At 40.4% G+C, this 23,862-nt stretch overlaps 1 protein-coding gene across 1 annotated transcript in view; it reads right to left on the reverse strand.

Moving 5' to 3' along the window:
- Positions 1–23,862, reverse strand: part of NUP93 (nucleoporin 93) — a 105,581-nt gene that overhangs the window by 55,052 nt on the left and 26,667 nt on the right. The window lies entirely within an intron of this gene.

A 23,862-nucleotide genomic window follows, 5' to 3' on the forward strand; every position in this document is an offset into this window, starting at 1 on the left:
TTGGTTAATGTGGAAAATGCATTTGCTGCAGTGTGATGCAGTGCTGTGGCCACAGATTGTATCACCAGTTGTGAAGCTGGTCCCTTAACTGAGCAGCAGGAATTTGCACATGCCATGATGCTAAAATAAATGGTAGTTAAAAGATTTTATACAGCAGCAGGCAGATTCTGCCATTTTAGCCTACAGAATGTGTAGATCCAACATCCACAAGCATCTCAGATCACTGTGCCCTCATCAATCGCACTGTCCTTCAAACAGAACAGTACACTCACCATCTTATATGTTTGGCCTCTCAGTAGTTAAAAGATTTCGATACTGTTTAAATAACTATTCAGATTAATTACAGCTTTGAACAGAACCGAGGTTATTTGCATTTCAGGAATATACAGCCAATGAAACTGTCAGTGACACAGGAAAATGCAGACCTTTTATTAACATATGCTCAGCTCAAGTGTCACTTCTCCCTATAACATTTAGGGAAAAATATATGATGTGTAAATAATGACTGTTCCCATACTACCGTAATGGGTTTTTAAAATGTTCCTCAGAAAAGGATTTTTTCTTCCATGTTTTAATGTATAACCTGAAAATTAAAGACTACATCAAAATACTAACGTGTTCTTTATTGTCACTAAAGGAAATTCAATGCAGCAAACAACTGTGCAATTACAGGAAAGCTTGTGCAAAAGCAGAGATGAAACCGCACTGAGAACCAAGCACCAGATGATTAAAGTCAGGCCAGTAAGGTAGTAGACTGTCATTATGGTGCAGATTGCAAAAGAAAAATTGAGAGAAAGACCCTTCCATCTTCAAAAACAAAAGCCACAAATCCTATGACTGCAATGTGTTGGCTACAAAACCAATACCTATACTGCAGAACCTGAAGGACACGATTTGCCAATTCCACACATATTTTTATACAAATATTAACTTGGCTATTTAGCATCCAAAATTTGGCTACTTAAGGTTCTTATTCATCGATAACAATCATTTTGGCATTTAAAGAAGCAGAACCAAGTTACAGACTTTGCTGCTTTAAAAGAAAAACAACTAATATAATCAACTTGTATTCCTTACATCAGAACTTTTGCCAATTAAATGTTCATAGTTGAGATGTTTCAGATGTTTCTGCCTTGAAAAAAATAAAACTAAATGGAAAAAGAATGAACATAAGAACACACTGGTGTCTGAACAGTGAATAACAATGAAAGAACTTATGTTACTAACATAAAAATCAACCCATGGTTTTCTTTGTTTTATTCATCGTGATAGCACCAAATGCATAATTTGGAGGTGCATGTGTTAACAAGAGCTGTAAAACTGAAGAGCTTTCTAGTTTTGTTTCTTCTCCTAACTTAAAATTAACCGCACCAACAGTGCTATTTGGTGCCATAGCAGATGTCACAGTAGTTGTAGCTAACATTCAACAATTCAAGCTTTTTTGTTCCAGACCCAATACAAGGTACCACTAGCAGTTCAGAAACTGCACAAGGAGGGAGAAAGGAAATGTGTGTTGGGGGTAGCTTTGAAATTAACCAGGCTCGGCTTATGCTCCAATTACGGAACAAAAGACAATCCTGGGGGACCTCTCTCTGAACCAGTGCAAGAAGCAAACTCTTTTGTTTCTGATCAAATAGATACAGCAACCGAGCACAGTGGATATGCAGCAATGGGAGTCTCTGCCTGGGGATGGAAGGGGCAAGAAAAAAAAGAACTCGAAGACCCCAGTGTGGTTACAGTCAAACCATTTCACTGATGGTTAAAACCTATTCCTGAGGGAGAAATGTGAAGTTCACTACAGGGGACTGAGAAAACCCCCTTCAATTACTTAAAAAACCCACATCACAGAGCCAAATTTTCCCATGCCACTACAGCCAAAGAAATAAATTCAGAGGATATATCCTTATGCTAGAGTAAACCGTAAACCAGCTCAGCTTCCATCTTCCCCAATCTATGAGTATCCCAAGGAGGCCAGATGAGTTGCAGAATATTCTGACTGCAAGGGACCTCGGAGCAGAGATTACTGAGAAGTGTTAACTAACCTGCCTCAGACACCAAGCCGGAATAAATATGTGGAGCTTGTTAAAACGCTGGAAAGAAGCCACCTTACAGAGGAAGTACTTTTCCAATTGTTTTATCACTAAATGAAGTAATCCATTCCTTAATGCCTATTTGGTAGTCTACTGCTTAATTCTGTGTTTTGGCTTCATATAGCCCTAAGCACCAAAAACTAAAACAAAGAGAAAAGGATAGACAACTAGTGGACTCAGCACTTAATTAATATAAGGGACATAAATGGGCCTGCTTATACAAATGCAGAGATGATGTCTGATTCTTTCTACCAAAGAGGATTGACATGATCTTTTCAAAATCCTCCGTACACTGCACCACTCTGAACTGCAACGGCAGCTAATTTGTACATCAGATACACACACACACTCTATGTAAAAAATGTAGACATCCAAAAGTGTAAAGACAGATGGATCTTACTACCATAATGACCAAAGTGTATTAGGTCTTTGTGTATTTAAAGATCTTCAAATTTCAGGTGAGGGCTTGACTTTTTAAATGGTATTCCATATAAAATTCCAACAAAATATGCTTTAGATAGTTCCTTAGAATTCACTGTAATAAGAATCTTTAATAGAAAAGTTTCAAGTTTGGTGTTTTTATTTCCATCTCTCTACAGATTCTCCCAATCAGTTCATTAAAGAACTTCTGAGCAAAGTACAGGTATAGGACCAAGAAAGAAAGAAAAAACAAAAAACTTTCCAAAAACAGTAGGAACACTTCCTCCAACTTAAGATGTTCAGGTTCCAAAGACTCTCTGACTTTCTCCCTCATGTAGTTAACTGGTTTGAAAGATCAGGGGTGGGGGATAGTTCCAACAGGCCCATGCTTGAAACACACCAAGGATGAGGAGACATTTTTTAAGGGATGGTTAGTACTCCTTTTTTTTTTTTAAACAACAACAACAAAAAACACCTGTTACCACTGGGATTTCCCTGGTGGCCCAGTGGTTAAGAATCCACCTTCCTCCAATGCAGGGGAAGCAGGCTCGATTCCTGGTTGGGGAAATAAGATCCCACATGCAGCAGGGCAACTAAACCTGCGTGCTCTAGAGCCCACGTGCCACAACTAGAGAGCCCATGTGCCGCAACTACTGAGTCTGCAGGCTCTGGAGCCCACACACCACAACTAGAGAGAACCTGCGCGCCACAACTAACACCAGTTGCAGCCAAAAATAATAAATATTTTTTAAAAGACCTGTTACCATTAATAAATAAAATCATAGAATAGAAAAAGGAAGCCACTGAAATTCTGTGGTTCAAGTCCAATTATAATAATCACTAGATGAGGACTTCCCTGGCAGTCCAATGGTGAAGAATCCGCGCTTCCACTGCAGGGAGCACAGGTTCGATCCCTGGTCAGGAAACTAAGATCCTGCATGCTGCACAGTGAGGCCAAAAATAAACAAATAAACAAAATTAAAAAATAAAAAATCATTAGGTGAAGTTACCACTGAAGTGAACAACTGTAAAGCTCTAAAATACATTAACAATATGCAGGGCTTTACCCAGAAATCAAACTTTTACAGAACCCTGGAGTTACCTATGTTCTACCTTCTGCCAAGCTGCTGGGAAGATCAAGTGATATCACTGGTGGGTAAGTGCTTCTAAGAGTTAAAAGTCAGAGGCCACGTGAGGTCGGGAAGTCACTGTTTCCTACTCGCTAGTCTTCTGAGGCACAGCTGGCTCCCAGTTCCCTTCGCTGCCTCCATCACCAACCTCCTCCCGGCACCTCTCTCCTTGGTGAGACCTTGGTCCCTTGCCCCATGCTATACACTTCCCCTCCTGTACAGTCATTTGTACTGCCACAACTCTTATCACTAGACCAGTGGTTCTGGAAAATTCTGTCTGGAGCTATTTTCTAAGTGGTGTTTCTTATCCTATTGTTAAGTGTTTCAGGGGCATTTCCACGGTGATGTCTTGCCAGAACATCAAAAACTGAAATAAAATCTCAACTCTCAATCTAGTTAACCATCCTAATTTCTCAGTGTCGACCAAGAGTACCAATCCTTCTCTTGCCACAAACCTTGAGTTATTTCTGAACATCCTTTTTAAGCCCACTAGGCACCAAGTGTGGCAGATGTTTTATCCCAAATGTCTCTCACACATCTTTTCCTCTCCATTTTCTCAGCCACCAACCTGGTCCTGGCCATCATTACTGTGCCTGGATTATTGCAGTTGCCTCTGAACAACACCGCAGCAGGCAGTGTTCCACTGGCCAAGCCAACTTCCGTAAGTGTTTCCACACCCTCCCTCCTTTCGTGTTGACATTTACCTGCTCCAAAACTTTTAACAGCACGTACTGCCTACACTCTACTGCTTGGCAGTCACTCCTTCCACATCTGATCCCCTCTCACTGACAGATTTTATTTCTTAGCACAAAACTTCTATTCTCACCTCCCTGACCCTGTACAGGTTCTTACTGTCCTCTTTCACTTCCTGCAAGCTACGCCTATTTAATCTTTCGAGGTCTATTGGGATCCTGACTAATCCAGGGGATCTTCCCCAATCACCCTAGAATTCATTTGTCATCACCCCCTTCCTCTCCTCTCAACTCCATATGGCATTTAGAATCGCATGTCATTCCCATTCAATTTTGCCAGTCACTTTACACTGTCTTGGACGGTTTGACCCTATTACAGGAACGTTAGTCTGGGCTCTCCAGGTGGAAAACAATGAGCTTCCAGAGGGCAGTATCCAGAATTTATGTTTATTCTAATTGTCATCAGTGCCTACCAGAGTGTTGTCCTTAATGGGCATTCAACAAAACCACTTCATTGATGTTTATTAGTGCTCACTAGGCCCCACCCAGGGAAATGGAGGCATCTACTTAAAGGGCAACTAAATATTACTTTTGCTTATTGTTTGTTCTTTTAAATCTCTTCAGCGCCCTGAGATAATTGCAGCCTTAGGTACTAAGAGAGATGCTGAGGTGGTTCTTAGCCAATGTGCAGAAGCACCAAATTCTTCTTTATGACTAAGCAATATTACCAACAGTATTCAATTCCCAAAGTCAGCTTCCTTCTCAGTTAAATCTAGAGCCAAGGAGGTTCCGGGAAAGTGAGATGGTCCTGGCCCAAAGTCAGTGGTGTGGCATTCACAGCTGATCTGTCCTGACAAATTAGCTGAGAATAAAAAAGCAATCTGCTAATTTTATCAATGACATTTCACCTTGAGTATTCAGTGAGGACCACTACATTTACGCAGTCACTGAAGAATCAGGATTTAGTGCATTTTATTTAGCAGTAAAAATAAATTAAGGTTCATTCTCTGTTGTTCATATCCAAACTTGTCTGCTCAGGGGTCAAGAAACAACAGGGAAAAGAAAGCTCTCTGCACTGAGAAGTTGATGCGTTCCTGCTGTCCCAGAACAGGGTCCTGCCTTGGTAAGCCTGTAAGCCAAAAGGGGTGGGAACAGGGTTTGGAAGTGGGCCAGAAACTTAACGGAGGTAGGTGAAGGTTATTTCAGAAGTAAGATTTCCACTTTAAACACACTTTTGGAAGTAGTTCCTCAGCAAGTGCAGTTACTAATAAGAATGGGCTAAAATGGGAGGAGGTACCATCTCATCTCAAATATTCCTCCAAGGCAATTCACTGCAGTCCCAAGTTTCAGAAATTCAGAATGAGAGCTCTCTGTCAGTCTGAGTCTGGGTCTGGGTCTCTCCGTCTCTCTCTCTCTCACTCTCTCTCTCACACACACACACACACACACACACACACACACACTCAGCATGTAATCAAGCCTCAGTATTTAGCTAAAGGGAACAAGCAATTTTGGCAAGAATTTGTAGACTATATGAAGGAGTTCTACCTCAATGATAATAAATGAAATAATAAAGTAAATACAGACTCACCTTCGGCACAGTCCTAAAATTTCAGAGGTAACTCATTTCCCTGGTGGCACAGATTAAGAAAATAAGGCACAGAGAAACTCAGATTCTCACGGGTCCAGGTCTTGGGTTCAGGGTCTGAGTTTCTTGCTTACAGAGTTCTCCGCACAGCACTATCAGACACTGTACCAACAAAACCCGGCCGGGTGTGTGCTTGATGGAATCTATTTCATGGAATCTGAAGTTCTTACATGGAGGATGAGGGTGGATACAAAAGAACAGCTTCTGGCTTGCTAGTTCTTGTTACCACTGTACTTTACACAACAGATGTATTTCTTACCAGGTTGATTGTAAATAGAATTCTTTTAAACAACTTCTATTTTAAATTCAGTAGGGAAGCTGTTATTTGAAGCTAAATATCACCCCAAGATTTCTTTAATAAAGGCAGATATTCAGAGTTTGGATTTGCTTCCTAAAGCAAGGTCCATCATATGATTACTATTATTTTAGAGAAAAGACATTAAAACCTCAATTTTCAGGCAATTTTTTTTGCTGCATACATTTACTATTTCTGCTATTAACTGGCAAACACTGATGAGGCCGGAAACTGATTTAAAAAAAAGATTCCTCAATAGAAAAGGATTACTAAAATTACTCAATCTTCAACGATTTAAACAAGGGAAAACCTGTCTGTTTCGTTATCTGGTCAGAATTTCAAATTCACTGACATATAAAATATAAGTCCCTGAAATATTTCTAAGAAAAATTTTATAAGAAAAAAACCAGTTAAAAATTATATGCAAAACAACAACAAAATCAATTTACAACAGAAAACATGATGACTGGTGTCCCATGGGATGTTGGTCCTACATGAAGGGGTGGGAGAAGTGACAGGATGCCCTGCCTTTCATCACCCACCACTCCAGGTCAGCACAGACAAAGAAGGCAAGTGAGATGGGTGGCCTGGTCTAGGCCCTAGGAACTTATGCTTTCCTATAAAACCATTGGCTCAGGTTTCCATCTCTGTACTGCACCCTCCACATCTCTACAACGGGAACACAAGGATCTGCAATTCTAAAACAGTTTTTTGAAAGTTAGGCTGATTTTTAAATCTGCTCTTCCCACACCATTCTCTCCACCATCCTTCCAGCACACATGCGAAAATCATCTTAAAAACAATGGTCCAGTTTTATTAAAATACTTCTTACATACTAAGTCCTCCAGCAAACTACTGAGGTGAAAAAGTACTGAGGTGACTAAAACATTTCCAGTTCTACCATTTTGCCATCTCACATCCTTAAGTCGATACTGGGGCATTTCAAGTAGCTGAATCCCCTTGGGTAGACCTAAAACACTGAAGATCTAATAAAGACGGGGACTATATTATATCCACTTACAGTGCTTAACAAAGCATCATGTACAGGGTTAAGTGCTCAAATACATTTATTGATTAACCTATAAGTTGTTGAGGGTTGTTATTCAGATGCTCGAGAAATGTCTACGCAACTGCATCTTGTCGTCAGCCTTCTCCAACTGCGGTGCTTCTGGGCAAACTCACATTTAAATTTTAATCTGAAGTGTTGCTGTGAAGCTACCTATATATTATTCAAACTTAATCTAAGTTCTATTTAAGGTTTACGGGTGAAATGCCATGTAAAGCTACCTACAAATGATTTCTAAAGGCAAGAGCTAATTAAGTCTAGTGGAAAGCATACTGAAGTTGGAGTCAAAAGAACTGGGTACTAGGTAACCCTACACAGTTACCCACATCATGCCTCGGTTTCCTCATTTGTAAAATGGGAAAACACCACCACACCTATATGAAGAACACTATGTATATCTTCAACTCCCTATACAACAGGATTACTCTTCAAAGCAAAGAGAAGCCATTTCAAGTGATTTCTAAGACACACAGGCTGCACATGTTAATACATTTTTGAAATATGCAGACTGATTTAGACATTTCCAAAGAAATACTTATTCTGCCTCTCTGCTTTCTCTCATGGCATCTGTTGTTACTAGCAGCTAAGGAAAAGTAAAATCTAATGTCATTAACAGTAGACCCAAGATCTTTAGCACTCATTTAATGTGGGAGGGGGTTACAGAGAGAAGCAAATGAAAAGATAAAGTGAGAATGAGAGGAGATGAGGAGGAAGGCAGAGAAAATCAGTTTAATGAATAAAAACAACAAGTCCATCTTTCATCTCTCCTGGCTCCTAATGACGGCAGACGGTATATTTAATCTGCTGAGACCAGATTTAAGGCCTCCCTTTGGCATAGTCCATCCATGAATTATTAACATTTGCAGAAGCAATAGCACATCCGCTCACAGTGATCAGAGAGGAAAGTGGTGATTAACCAAGATGGGATTATTAATCCTTCCACTTCCCTTTCCTCTGTCCCCTTCTTCTTCATTCCCCACTGGGCTCTGACTGCTTTTTAGGCAGTGTATTTTAAGCTACAGCCTCAGTATCAGAGTCAATACCTTCATGACTAAAAAATAACCAGTGACCAATTATAAGCCATAGGTGTTTTTTAAGTGGTGTAGTATTTGCATGTAACCTATGCATATTCTCCCATATCCTTTATTATTATTTTTATTTATTTATTTATTTATTGGTTGCATTGGGTCTTCGTTGCCACACACGGGCTTTCTCTAGTTGCGGTGCACGGGCTCCTCAATGCAGTGGCTTCTCTTGTTGTGGAGCACGGGCTTCAGTAGTTGTGGCACACAGCTTCAATAGTTGCAGCGCACAGGCTTAGCTGCTCCACACCATGTGGAATCTTCCTGGAGCAGGGATCAAACCCGTGTCCCCTGCACTGGCAGATGGATTCTTAACCACTGCACCACATATGAAGTCCCCACAGATTTTAAATATATGTAAGTTTTTAACATATTTTATTGACCAATGTGGCCTTCATGAGTGGTTACAAATTCTTTATGGACTCAAACACTTAGAAGATAAATACACTGTTTTGCAGGCTGAAAGTTCAGGGTTGGGCCACAGGGGAACTAAGTAAAAAAGCTGGCGGAGATGGCTAGAAAAGAAGGGTTTACTTATACTACACTTCTGTAATAACTTAACCCAGTGGATCTCATGCTGGAGGGCTTGTTAAAACACAGATTCTGGGCCCCACCTGCAGATATTTGGATTCCGTAGGTTTGGGGTGGGGGGCTGAGAATCTGCATTTCTAACAAGTTCCCAAGTGATATTGTTGCTGCTGGTCTGGGCACCACACTTTAGAATCACTGACAAAGAGTTTCTTTCCTGTTGTCAAATGCATTCAGAGCATGAGAGGAGTGCAGAAGGAAGTTAAAACCAACCTGAAGTAGAAAGTTAATACAAAGACAAAGATGAGATTTGCAGTTCCTTTCCCTTCCTAACCCCCAATGAAAAACCTAGAGGCCTGAAGGGCTCTGCAATGTTTGCTGCTCCAAAATAAACCCCATTCTGTAATGCTCCCCCTTCCCCCAAAATATGAGCTAGTAGGATGAATAGTTAGCAAATGGTGAAGAACACATATGAAGTTGAAAGCTAGATTAATTTATAACTTCATTCCTAAAACATGAGAAACAAAATCAAATATGCCCTTTTCCTTGGTCATTTTCTTCCCCATTATGCTCTCTACTTAGGATTTGGCTTTAATGTATTACCAATCCTCAAAAAATTAAGTTGAAACAGCCTCACCGAAAAGAGCTATGTACTGTAACAGAAACCTCTTATACACCCTCAATATCAACTTGAGTCAGGCACCAAAAAAAAAAAAAAAAAGTAGAATATTAGCACAGGCTTTAGGGAAGGGCCAAAAATAAGTAAATACACTTCAGAGTACCCATTAAAAGAGCAAAATTGAGCAGGATAGCCAGATGGATAAACTAATTCCACTTCTTTGGGGTTTGCAAAAGCAGAAAACACAAGTAACGAGAGCACGTGAGGAAGAGGCCCATCTCTGGCAGCCAGCAAGGCCAGGCTCCCACAGAAGCAGCCTCTCCACCAGGCCCAGCTCAACCCCACAACTAGACTCACTCTACTGGGCAAGACAGCACAGGTGGGTGCACAATGCCAGGCTGCAGGAATCATTCTAACAGCCATGACTTCGCAGCTGCCACTTGACTGGAAAAAGGGAGGTACATTCCCATTAGCAATGGCTGCTCTGGATGCCAGCCAGTCTAAAAGGCTGGGGGGGGGGGGGGCAGGGAGGGTGTGGACAGAGAAAGAGGGACGCAGAGAAAAGAAGGGAAGCAAGAATGAAAGGAAGAACGGAGAAAAGACAAGAAGAACAGACAAAAAGAATGGAAGAAGGGAGGATAGACCAAAGGAAGGAAGGAAACAGGGAGGCTGAAACAGAAAGCAAAAAACTGGCAAAAACAAAAACAAAAAATCCCCCCCTCCAACTTGCTCTGAACCCCAACAGTCTAGTCCACCTAAAGTTTCAAATATGACATTTGTTCTGGTTCGCCACTTTGCATTTGCTTGGCACCAGTGACCCACTCAGACAGCAGAAACCAGACTGACAGGCTCTAGTGTGACAAATCTCAAGAAACCCTGGGCCCCTTCACATAAAGGGCATCTATAAACTATGTCAGCAGCAGCAACACTTTTGTTCAGTATCACTTTTTGTTCCAAAGTATATCTCAGATGGAAAAAGTGAGGTTTGTCACCACTCAGTCTATAGCATTACTCTTCTAAGTAGCATTTTCACCCCTACAACTGATTTAGTTAACCAGCAAATCTTTCACATGGAAAGGAATAAGTGGAAATGTCACTCCAAAGAAAACAAGAAAGAAAAGGGCTAAAGGGAAAGACAGAACTGAAACATCAGGAAATTTGACCAGTGGCAAAAGCACTAGCTTAGCATCTCTGCAATAATGATGATGATGATGATGGTGTGGAATTTACCCAACCAGCCCACCTCTTGATGCCTTCCTCAGCAAGGCATGATGATAAGGATACAGGGCAAGGTATTAAGAAGCATCCGGGTTCAAGTTCCACCACTGACAGTAACTAATCTATCTTGATCTCAATTTCTTCCCCTTCTAAATAAAGATGGTGCTAACACCCATTCACCTCACCTCAAACAGTGTAGTAGGGAACAAGACGGTGATGAACAAAGCGCACTGAAAGTAATATACGGATGGAAGGATAATTATGGTGTGTCCCTTGACGTTCACATAAAATTACTAGCCTGTTACTTCCTCCCTAAATCTTCCAAATTAGGGCAAAGTCATAGAACTTCTCAATAACTATTTTCCCCAACAGTTTGTGGGGGATAGTGAAATGACATAGTTGCTCATGAAATCTGTATGTCTCAGATCCCTTTTTCACATATTAGGAAGGTTTTTTCATTACAGAATAAAGGAAAAGACTGCATATTACTTTATAGGAATTGACCAATTCTGAACTATGAGGGCTATTCTCACAGTTTATCTCTAACACACGTTTCATGGACTAATTCCTTACTGCCCTGTTAAAATAAATCAATTTTCCTGGTATTTCAAAGATGTTCTACAGCTTCAAGTACCTGGTCCAAACAATTCAACACTCCCCAAATGGTGGCAGTCAAGAAAGTACACTATTGAGCCATTTACCAACTTCTCTGAACTAAGCACATCTTGCTTTTGCAAATTAGAGGGAAAAGTGAATTTTCCCTTCTAATGCCATTCAGTTCTCATTCACACCCTTAAAATCCCGAATTTAATGTTTTCTTGTCATGTAAGTCCCTCAGCCCTCACTCATCCTCAATTCCAGTCAAGAGGTGTCCAGGCTGTGAAAAGGAGGGTAAAAGTTTTTCATAGGCAATGACTGCTTCTCTTCCAATCACTCTAAGCCCAGCTCCCTCCATAAGCAGGGCACTGTACCTGCCCCTCAGCTAGATTTTAATTTCAACTTCACACTGGGAGAGGACCACTCATACGGGACTGCTTGCTTAGCTGGGACCTAGTCTTGGCACACTACCACGCCTGCCCAGTTAGTTCCCTGCTGGTCTTCTCGTCAAAATTCTGTTATGTTAGCTTGCATTTATTTCTAAGACCCAGTTAGTCCAAAGGGTACCAATTTGCATGACTTCAGGTATTAATGTTCTGCTGAATGTCAACTCCTCGCTTTTGTGCTGTCTCCTAGAAGTTAGTAATTTTGCTATGCAGAAATTCTTTCCTGTATTCTGGAGCACACACCAAGTTGAGGGGTTTGCCTGTGTCTTTAAAAACCAAATACATAATACCCTTAGACAGCCAAATCATATTATAAGACACAAGATTTCGACGTTCCGGCACACTGCCAGAGCTTAATGGCCAGTCAGACGCTAAGTAAGGAAATGGGTGTGCATTAAACCTACAAATAAGTCAACAATCAATAGTTCAGGATTACAGTAAAAATTTGATGTGCCCTTTAAATTGCTTCTAGCATCATCCTTCTAACTCCAGCTCAGCTTCAGAAGCAAAACAAAACAAAGATGATCAAGCAAGAAGCTGAACACAACCTATTTCCACAAGCACAAAGTCTTGGCATTTCAAAACTAAAAGCTGCTCCAGGATTTCACAGAAATCCTTTACAGTGTACCTATAGGGCAGCAAACCTGAGAAATAATAGGCTGGGCTTTAAACAGTAAATTAAACTGACAGCTCAGCAAGCAGAAAACTATAGCAAAAAAGCCAGCACCTGGAGATAAACAGAGGATACAGGTTTGGCCTTCCTGCAAAACTCATCTTCCCCCCAAATCAGCAGGGGCTTGTATTAAGGTTTTTAGAAAGCACATTCCAGCTTCTCCCTCAATCAACATTATTTTACTTAGCTTATATAAATAAAAGCGATGCCCACCACATCCATTTTCCGTGGGCTTTATACTCTTTATTTTGCTCTCAATGAGCGATCAATTACACCTTATTTCCTACTTCTAGCCCTTTTCTCCTTCAAACATACCCTGAAAATTCACTCCTTTACTAAAATAGCCTTAGTCTACAAATGAAATTTAAAACCTAGGGGAATAAGGGCACAGTATTGAACTCAAACCCACAGAAGGGACTTCAAGTTTGGCATACACAGCCTCTTAGGCCTTAGGCTCCTCCTTGGTGAAATGGGGTTAACAATAATAACTGCCTCCGAGGGTTACTGGAAGGACCGAATGAGGAAACCCAGAAAGTGCTTAGTACAGTGTCTGGACACAATAAATGTTCACTAAACCTTAGCTTTGCCTCCCCAATTTTAGTTGCGGTAAAATAAAACAGAAGACCGGAAGACTGGAATTCAAACTTGTCTGGTGCCATGTTTCACTGTACCAGCAAGCAATACTTAAACTAAACAAAAGAAAGGAAAGGAGACAGAAAAGGGGGGCGGGGAGGGAGGAAGTAAGGGAAAAAAGGAGAAAGGAAGAAAACACAGCTACTGAAACTAGCACTACTCAAAGTACAGCTGACGGAGCACCTGTCCACAAGTAGTTTGCAGCAGAAAAGTACAAAATCTGAGAATCAGCGTTAAGAAATTTTTATAGCAATCTGACAGAGTAATTTTATGTCTATTGAATTTAATTGAAAAAACTAAGGCTCACAGGAATTCCCTGGCCCTGGCGGTCCAGCGGTTAGGATCCACGCTTTCACTGCTGGCGCTCAGGATCATCAATCCCTGGTTGGGGAACTAAGAGTCCACGAGCAGCACGGCATCCCCCCCCCCGACCCCCGCCCGGCCACCATCTCCCAAAAAACAAATGAAACTACAAAACCTAAGGTTCACATTTTGCAAGTCTTTTATTTCATTTTCTTCTAGTAATTCACTTTTGCTGTATTTTATAAAAGTATCTGTCAGTGCGACAAACTGGGAAAAAAGAAAAAAGAAACTTGAGAAGCACGGATTACGTAAGCACCTTCTGAATACAAAACCCATCACCATGATTCCTTCAACATGAAGATATGTGGGGCAACGTGGGACCTCGTCACAGAATCAAGTGCTACTGTGAATGCCTTAAACCTTCAAGGTTCCACCAGGCCCTGCTCATTTAGAGACTGCTTCTGCTGAGACAGACTGATATGCCCTGTGGATAACAGAGAACCTAGTAAGAAATGAGAAAGCACTCCTAGATGATATCATACAAGTATATTTTGGTACCTTGACCAAATCAAACATATTATAACCTTCCATGGCTGTTTCTACCTGTCCCTAAGATAGGGATGGCTTTTTTAAACAGACAATTTTTTTTAATAAAAAAAGGAGGAACGGAGAAAACTCTGCCCCACATCCTTGTGCTTGCACCCTTCAAAGAAATAAATCAAATCGGGTAGTAATAATAAAAATCAGCTAGTGAATCCACACTCCCACTTAACGTTCTGCTAACCTAATCCTCCCCTTTGTGTCATAAACTAAATGAACAGTCTGGTTCTAGTTGTAAATGTGTTTTATAAGACAAGGGTTCTTTTTGTACATTTTCTTGGAAGCTGTGTCACACCCAGTCCTGCTCAGCAGATTCTGCCGCAGTGCTTCAAGTGCTGCGGTTTTCTGAAAAGCATAGGCAGAGTTTCGCTGATGGCATCTCGGCCTCACAGCCACTCCATGGTGAGAAGCGGAGACTCGCCCTCTGTCCTCCAGGATAATTAAAACAGCACGTGCACTGCTGCTGATCATTAGTGTTGCAGACCAGGAGCTGCCTTCACCCTGAGCGTGGGGGACTCACTCAACCTCTCTGTGTCTGAAGTGCAAGATGGAAGCCAACCATTTGCAAGACAGGAAAATGCTCAAAAGGAAAGTGATACACACTGGTTCTGAGAGCTCTGCAGCAAAAGAAATTCTAAGTACAGGTCTTGTCAGTAGAGGATATTGCCCTTCCTACCTTCCAGCTTCTTTTCCTGGTCCCTGCCAAACAACAGACAGAAAAAAGCAAACCAAGAGTCTCCTGTCTGAGCCCCTCTTTCAGTTCCTTTACAGAATGTGGATTTTTAGTGGAGGCAGGGAGAACCTGGGCCCCAAAGTTTTATAACTAGGGAGCCACACTTTGCAACCACCACCAACGGAAGGAGCCACAGCAGGCTGCTGGCCTGGAAAGCCTTGGATCGAATATTCCGAAAAGGAAATAAGAGATCACAGGGCGCTTGTGGCAAGCAAATCAAAGTGACGCACAGGGTCAAAGGCTGCCATCTGAGAATGACAGACTGGTCTACAGTAGTGCATTCAATACTTGACAAGGTTTTAACCCCCACTTAAATCAAACAGTTCAGCCCGTTTCTGGTTCCTGAAACCAGCCAATTTAAATATACCAGACTGAAGATGACAATATATATTCCCCATCTCCAGAGTACTGGGGCATCAGTAGATATGAGCAGGTTAAGAGAAGCTGGTAAAGGAGGGAGGGGATGACTCAACTGCAGTTCAAAGGCACCAGGGCCTGGCCAATATTTGAAGTGCTCTATTAAATTGTTAGATAAACATTTTAGCTATGGGCTTCTTCCAAAATACTCTTACAGAACCATTCCAACTTCTTTCTTCTTTAAGTTGGTAATTGATATTCCCCTGCTCGCTACAGGATATAAGAAATCTCTGAGAAGACAAAAAAGCCTGTCATTTCCTGTCTGCTCAGAATGCATTCAAGCATCCATTTACTTGCTTGTTCTGAAAGCCCTGCATTCAGGAGTAAGTGTGAATGGATAAGTAAAAAGGCTGAAATCTTATATCCTTGGCTCACATAAAAGCACTTTTTCACATTTTCCACAGATGTTGCCTTTAACACTCATTTTTATTCCAAAGTTATCATTTTTAATTCCATTCACAGGACACTTTAATATAATTGCATACTTTGCCACCAGACCACAATGTCTACCTTTCCCCTTATCACAAACAAGCAGAAAAATTAAATCATTTCACTATTTTAGCCCAGCAATCAGCATTAGACCACCTAATTATAAATACAAAATAGGATAGTACATTAACCTGCCTCTGTGAAGACACTATTTTTTCCTTTTTACATGTTTACTGGTTTTTACCAGCTCTGAGATTTACCCTGGGTCAGGGTTTAATGACAAGGAACAGCAAATATGCTCATTAAGTGGGGGTGATGTGGGCACCGCAGTGTTTACACAAGAGACAAGCCTAGCACAGCTACTGTCCTGAACAAGAACACAGGGCACAGTGAGATGTGTCTTTTCCACTTGCACCTCAGCCACTACAACTGAATTTTGGTCTAAAATGTACCTGGTATTTGTTCTAGGAAAGGGCTTCTCTCTAACAGGCTTTGGATTCAGTAGGAATTGGATTCATTTGCTAGCGAACCCAAGAGCATTACCTATAGGTTGTTTCAAGTCCAGGACAGGCAGCTGTTATAAGCTGGGAAAGGGCAAGATTCAAATATCCATTACAGTCCTCTAAAAATTCAAAAGAAAGGTTACCATGAACTTTCCACTGACTCTCTTAGGAGCAAAAGAAACATAACAAAGGAGGTTAATAAATACAAACACTTAACTGAAAATCTTCACACTGTTAGATTCCATGCAACAGTCTCTTACATTTCTATATTGTGTGAAAACATTTAAAGAGCAAAGTCTTATTCCTTCAGAGTCCATCAGTTCAAAATTTCTAATCATCCAATTTGGGCTAGATCACCATTATGTGCAGAAAAGACTGCTCAAGCATATTAACAGCAGAAACAATAAGGAAGATGGGTATGTTTTGCCTACTTAAACCATTTCTCAGAATTGTTATATAAATTATCAGTATGCAAATAGATGCAACTCTTATGAATGAACCTCATCTCTTCCTTAATTTACTAAAGCAGCTTTGGTAAGACCTCTACTTGGTACACACACTTAGCAGCTTCAGTTTCTAGAAACAGATGAAAATGACAACTACATTTCTTTAAAAATAATTTCAGAATTAAGATATTGTTCACGCATTCAGAATGCACCTTTCCTCAACTAATTCAAGCTAGGGAAAGCTCACTGCACCTTTCCCTCAATATCAATACTTTGCCAGTACTAATCCTGAAGAACTGCTATTAGCATACTAATTATTCTAGGCAAGTCTGACCCTCTTTTCAACAAACTGCCACAGGATTTCTGGAACCAATTCCCTACCAACAACTTGCCAGCACTACAAACACACAATTAGCACTCAACACAACTACTTCTCCTTTTAGCTGTTACTTACAGCTGCATTTAATCAGCAGTACCTTAACTCTAAAGGTATAAAATTAAGAGAGAAACCATGAAGATAACAATTTAGGTGATATGGGATTATACCATCAGGGATTCATTTTGCACTTATCAAGGCCATTTGGTTTCTTCCGATTATTTAGAAGATAAGCTAAGAGTGGTTTGAGTATATTCTACATTCCCAAGGACAGAAAAAGGAAATAATGAATATTTTATTATATAGTGTGGTAAGCAGAACAAGTTTTTAACAAGTCAATTATTGCACCATTAGTCTTATATGTGATAGATCAGTTCCCTGACTCATTTTCTTATAATTGTTTTATCCTCTTTTTAAGACCTCTTTTCCTAAATAGGATTAAGATGGCAAAGTAGGAGGACATGTGCTCACTCCCTCTTGCAAGAGCACCGGAATTACAACTAACTGCTGAACAATCATCAACAAAAAGACACTGCAACTCACCAAAAAAAAAGACACCCCAAATCCAGAGACAAAGGAGAAGCCGCAATGAGACGGTAAGAACGGCACAATCGCGTTTAAATCAAATCCCATAAATGCTGGGTGGGTGACTCACAAACTGGAGAACAGTTATACTGCAGATGTCCACCCACTAAAGTGAGGGTTCTGAGCCCCACGTCAGGCTTCCCAACCTGGGAGTCCAGCAACGGGAAGAGGAATCCCCAGCGAATCAGACCCTAAAAGCCAGCGGGATTTGATTGCAGGACCTCCACAGGACTGGGGGAAACAGAGACTCCACTCTTGGAGGGCACACAAAAATATGGGCCCACCAGGACCCAGGGGGAAGGAGCAGTGACCCCATAGGAGACTGAATCAGACCCACCTGCTGGTGTTGGAGGGTTGCCTGCAGAGGTGGGGGGGCAGCTGTGGTTCACCGAGGAGGCAGGGGCACTGGCAGCAGGGGTTTTGGGAAGTGCTTATTGGTTTGAGCCCTCCCAGAGTCCACCATGAGCCCCACCAAAGAGCCTGTGGGCTCCAGCGTTAGGTGGCCTCAGGCCAAACAACCAACAAGGTGTGAACACAGCCCCACCCATTAGCAGACAAGCAGATTAAAGTTTTACTGAGCTCCGCCTACCAAATCGGATTAAAGCTTTACTGAGCTCCACCCACCCAGCCCTACCCACCATCAGTCCCTCCCATCAGGAAGCACACAGGAGGCTCCCAGATAGCTTCCTCCACAAGAGGGCAGACAGCAGTATCAAGCTGTATCAGCAGTATTTCGTCTTGCAGAACTGAAAACCACAGCCACGGAAAGAGAGAGAAAATGAAAAAGCAGAGGACTCTGTACCAGATGAAGGGACAGGATAAAGCTCCAGAAAAACAACTACATGAAGAGGAGGTAGGCACCCTTACAGAAAAAGAATTCAGAATAATGATAGTGAAGATGATCCAGGACTTTGAAAAAAGACTGGATGCAAAGATCGAAAAGTTTACCAAAGACCTAGAAGAATTAAAGAGCAAACAAACAGAGATATGCAACACAATAACTGAAATGAAAAATACACTAGAAGGAACCAATAGCAGATTAACTGAGGCAGAAGGGCGAATAAGTGACCTGGAAGACAGAATGGTGATCATCACCGATGCGGAAAAGAATAAAGAAAAAAGAACGAAAAGAACTGAAGACAGCCTAAGAGACCTCTGGGACAATGTGAAACGTGCGAACATTCACATTATAGGGGTCCCAGAAGGAGAAGAGAGAGAGAAAGGACCTGAGAAAATATTGGAAGAGATTCTAGTTGAAAACTTCCCTGACATGGGAAAGGAAATAGCTACCCAAGTCCAGGAAGCGCAGAGAGTCCCAGGCAGGATAAATCCAAGGAGAAACACGCCAAGACATATAGTAGTCAAACTGACAAAAATTAAAGACAGAGAAATGTTATTAAAAGCAACAAGGGAAAAACGACAAATAACATACAAGGGAACTCCTATAAGGGTAACAGCTGATTTCTCAACAGAAACTCTGCAAGCCAGAAGGGAGTGGCATGATATATTTCAAGTGATGAAAGGGAAGAACCTACAACCAAGAATACTCTACCCAGCAAGGATCTCATTCAGATTCGAGGGAGAAATCAAAAGCTTTACAGACAAGCAACAGCTAAGAGAATTCAGCACCACCAAACCAGTCCTACAACAAATGCTAAAGGAACTTCTCTAAGCGGGAAACATAAGAGAAGGACCTACAAAAACAAAAACAAAACAATTAAGAAAATGGTAATAGGAACATACATATCAATAATTACCTTGAATGTAAATGGACTAAATGCACCACCCAGAAGACACAGACTGGCTGAATGGATACAAAAACAAGACCCATATATATGCTGTCTGCAAGAGACCCACTTCAGACCTAGGCACACATACGGACTGAAAGTGAGGGGATGGAAAAAGATATTCTATGCAAATGAAAATCAAAAGAAAGCTGGAGTCGCAATACTCATATCAGGTAAAATAGACTTTAAAATAAAAAATGTTACAAGAGACAAGAAAGGACATTACATAAAGATCAAGGGATCCATCCAAGAAGAGGAGATAACAATTATAAATATATATGAACCCAATATAGGAGCACCTCAATACACAAGGCAAATGCTAACAACTATGAAAGAGGAAATGCAAGGCAGAAATAGAGACACAGGTGTAGAGAACAAACACACGGACACCAAGTGGGGAAAGCGGGGAGGATTGGGGGGGATGAATTGGGAGGTTGGGATACCAAATTGTACACTCTAAATATATGCTGTTTATTGTCTGTTAACTGTATCTCAATAAAAGTTCTTTAAAAAAAAAAAAAACCTCTTTTCCTCTTTGCTCATACAGAACAGATTTCCATCCGGAAATTCAGCAGATTATGAAGACCTTTAGTTCTGTACAGGGGTTTTTGGTGTGCAGAAGAGGCTACATTTTCATTTATCAAGATTTAAACTGGCTGCTAAGTCAATTCCAACAACATAATCTAAAGTTCTGTTTACTTTGTGGAGGAACGGTCAGAAAGTTTTGTTTTTTCCTTAAGCAGTAAAGCCAATACGCTATATTTGGAGGCCATGGGAAGAGACATCTGAGACTATGAAAGAGGTGGCATCTAAGGAAATCCTTAAGAGTGTCAGAGTGAAATTAGGGTTCAAACATTTCCAGAGGTGCTACTCCACACTAAAAGAAGGTGGTGAACAAAGGCCTAAACTACAAAAGGAAAATGAAAGGGTTTGGTAACCTGGTTAGCTGAAGCAGAAATCTTTCTCTCATTGCCCTCTCCCATCCCCCAACTTAATCCTACCTATACTTACCCTGAAAACTAGAGTTCTTAAAAATACTTTTAAAAAATCAGACTGTTTCTAGCTGGAAATGTCTCTTGAGAAATCTCTTAAATACATTACAGAATGTTAACTTGCTTGGAGAGAGTACCTATGACTGAACTCTGGAATCAGACAAGGGTAGCCAGCCTCACTTTCCAAAGGGCTGCCAGAGAGTGCTGGGGATGAGATCAGATACTTGGTTGAGGTTTGCAGTCCCTGAAACAACTAGAAATAGATGCCTTATCCTGACACTCTGCCACTCAGCTATGAAACAGACAGATTTGAAGATGCTTCATTTATTACAGTTAATTTACAGTTTCAAATTTTCTGGCACTGTAAGCATAGTGGGTTGAGGTGGGTATCACCAAAGATATATGTCTAAGTCTTAACTCCTGGTACCACTGAATGTGATCTTATTTGGAAATGAGGTCTCTGCAAATGTAATTAAGTTACAAGATGAGATGGCCTTGGATTTAGGTGGGCCCCAAACCCAATGGCTGGTGTCCTTACAAGAGAAGGGAGAAGTGGATTTGACACACATGAGAAAAAAACCTATGAAGATGGAGGCAGACTGGACTTATACTGCCATAGATCAAGGAATGTCAGGAGCCACCAGAAGCTAGAAGAGGAAGGAGTCTCCCCTAGTCCTTCAGAGGGTGCTGCCAACACCCTGATCTCAAAGTTAGTTCTGAGCTCTAGAACTGTGAGAGAATGAATTTCTAATGTTTTAGGCCACTAAGTTTGTAGTACAGCTTGTTGTGGCAGCTACAGGAATCTAATACAGTAAGTTTAGCAATATTATTATTATATTTCGGTCTAATGCCATTTGGAAATATTACAGCCTAATGCTGAGAAACTGCAGCTCCTATTTCAATGGCCAACCCAGGCTATTTCTGCACAGCCTTCTTGAAAAATACATGTGACCTAGTGAAAAAGCACAGAATATAACTGAACTCTGTAACTGTGCACTTTATTACTATATAATACCCATCATCCATGGTACATTAGGTCTGTTCAGACCACAGTAAAAATGTGCAGTCTGCCCTCAATATTTTTTTCCAAAGACAGAAGTGAGCAAATGAATCTCTCTGAGAGGAACCGTACTCATAAGCACCACAAAGTCACTTAGGATAGAGCAGTACAGTTGTTTTAGTATCACGTCCTGTTAATATTTACTGCTCTCCACCTCTACTGTAAAAATGTATAGGCCTTCTTTATGACCATTTACAAAAATTAAATCAATAAGCATTTTAAAAAAAATTCTACTATCATCAGCCATACATACATTTAAGTGGGTTTATTTAAATATGTTAACTTTGCTGACCACAGCAATCTTTTAAAAATGCATTCTCAATGCATGCCAACATTACTCATTATGACAAACAACAAAAAACCCATATTAATCTCAAGCTCCATTAGAAACAGACAGAAATACAATTTTTACCAAACAGAAAAGGACAATCTATTCATGGGAAAACTCTTTTTCAAGCTTGTAAGTCGTGCAAACAATGGATGGTACGAAGTCTTGGACAGCATCTGTCAAAGGATCCTTCAGCATTTCCTTTTATGAATTTATACACTGATGTAATAAATTCACTCTGATACTTAGTATGTGGGATTAGGACGTGTTTTCATCTCAAACATTGCACTGCTTGGAAAACAAAACTTCATACACAAAAATCAATCAGATTTATGCTATGTAGATTATATTTCAATAAAGCTGGTAAAAATAAGTGAGGAAAAAAAAGTCCATCAAAAAAATATACCTGGGTTTTCTAAAAACAAAAATCTGAAAATGTCCAAATTAACTCTTCTCGGATAATCAACATGTTAAGAGAAGAATTAAAAGAAGGACCACTCCACGCTAAGGGCAAAAGCTGGCTTGGCTCCTGTATTTGATTACTACCCAGGAAGTCAGGCAAGGACATGATACTGCTGTGTGTATAGGAAGTTAAGGCATAGGTCAGCTGAGCCAGACAATACAACTTAAAACTCCAATGTCTATCAATCACTAGAGCAATCTCAAATTAGGCCAAAGACTCAGCTCTTTAAAAGTTAAACTTCTTCCTTTAAGCCTTTGCTAGCAAGAAAATGAAGTCAATAGAGGATTTTATTTTGAAACTAGTTAAGTCTTAAATCTTTACTTCAGGTCTAGATGATCAGTTTCCAATTAATCAAAACTTATCTTGGAGTGACCATTTCACATTTTTTAAGCTATTCCAGAAACGCTCAACTGAGAGGTAAAATTTTGAAATGGAGGCATCTTTCCTCTCAGAGTTCAAAGATTTCCCAGTGGTGCAGGACCAAAACTCTTAACCATGCTCATTACAAATTAAGAAACTATTTGACGTGACTAAGTACGCATTGCTGGGAAGCCACCTAATGGGGCTGCTGACGGACAGTGTTCATGCATAAAGTAGAAGGTTAGAATAAATGATCACTATGACTCAATACATTTATAAACCAGTCATTAATATCTCAAAAAATGTTGTACCACATCAATGGGAATTCATGAAGTAGAACACTAAATGTTGCTGGGTATTCCAAACATGCCAAAGAAAATTTTAAAAGCAGTTTTTAAAATAAACAACTTATTTGGCATTTTAAAGATTAAAAACAACTCAAACAACAACCTTTCAGCAAGTGCCACTTCTTTCCACACTATTAGGGATACTCCCCTAAATACATGGTGATTATTCAAATTATTTGTGCTCCATCCCATTTACCCACCTCGATCCTGTTATAAGTATTTGTTTATAGGGCATCAAGCAGTTGAAATAGAAGGTGGGGAAAGGAACAGCTAAAACTTTAAAAAAAAGAAAAAAAAGAGGCAGGTATACATGTCATTTTAAGATTACATGGAAATAAGAAGGCATGTATAAGGGGACAAGTAAATATAATTTAGTACATAAAACTGGGAAAAAGTTGTATCTTTATACTCTGGAAACACCTCAGTAACAGGGAATATAATGCATACCTGTAGTTATTCAACTCTCAACTTAAAGTTGAAGGTTTTAGGTTTCTCAAGTGGAATAAATCCAGTAGAATTGTGGCCATTAGATGGATTAAAACAATTCTTAGGAAGGGTAGTGAAGTAAAGAGTATTAATTCAAATTGAGCCCAAATAATAAATAACAAATCCATTTGTACTAGGATTTGCCTCTGTAGGACCTGAATCCTTTCATCTCAAAGGTAAATCAATGATAAAAATGGTATCCCTTCATTCGAACACAAATCAGTGTTCCAATTCCTCAAAACGAAATGGATCACAAGATTTTTTCCTTAACAATTTTGGACACCCCCCCCCCACACCAGTTTTTTATTAGATTAAAATAGCAATCAATTGTACCAGTGGCATGCTAGGTTAAATGAGACTGGAGTGCTCTATTAGACCATTTCCTGGTGCCACTAATGGAGCCAAATACTTCCTAGAAATCGATGAGTAGGTTTCAGTAAATAGTACTCTATAGTTTTCCCCAGCTCTTTGCCAACCCATACAAGCACGACGTAGAAAAGAAACGTGGAA

This window comes from Hippopotamus amphibius, chromosome 16, assembly GCF_030028045.1.
Source record: "Hippopotamus amphibius kiboko isolate mHipAmp2 chromosome 16, mHipAmp2.hap2, whole genome shotgun sequence".
NCBI lineage: Eukaryota > Metazoa > Chordata > Mammalia > Artiodactyla > Hippopotamidae > Hippopotamus > Hippopotamus amphibius.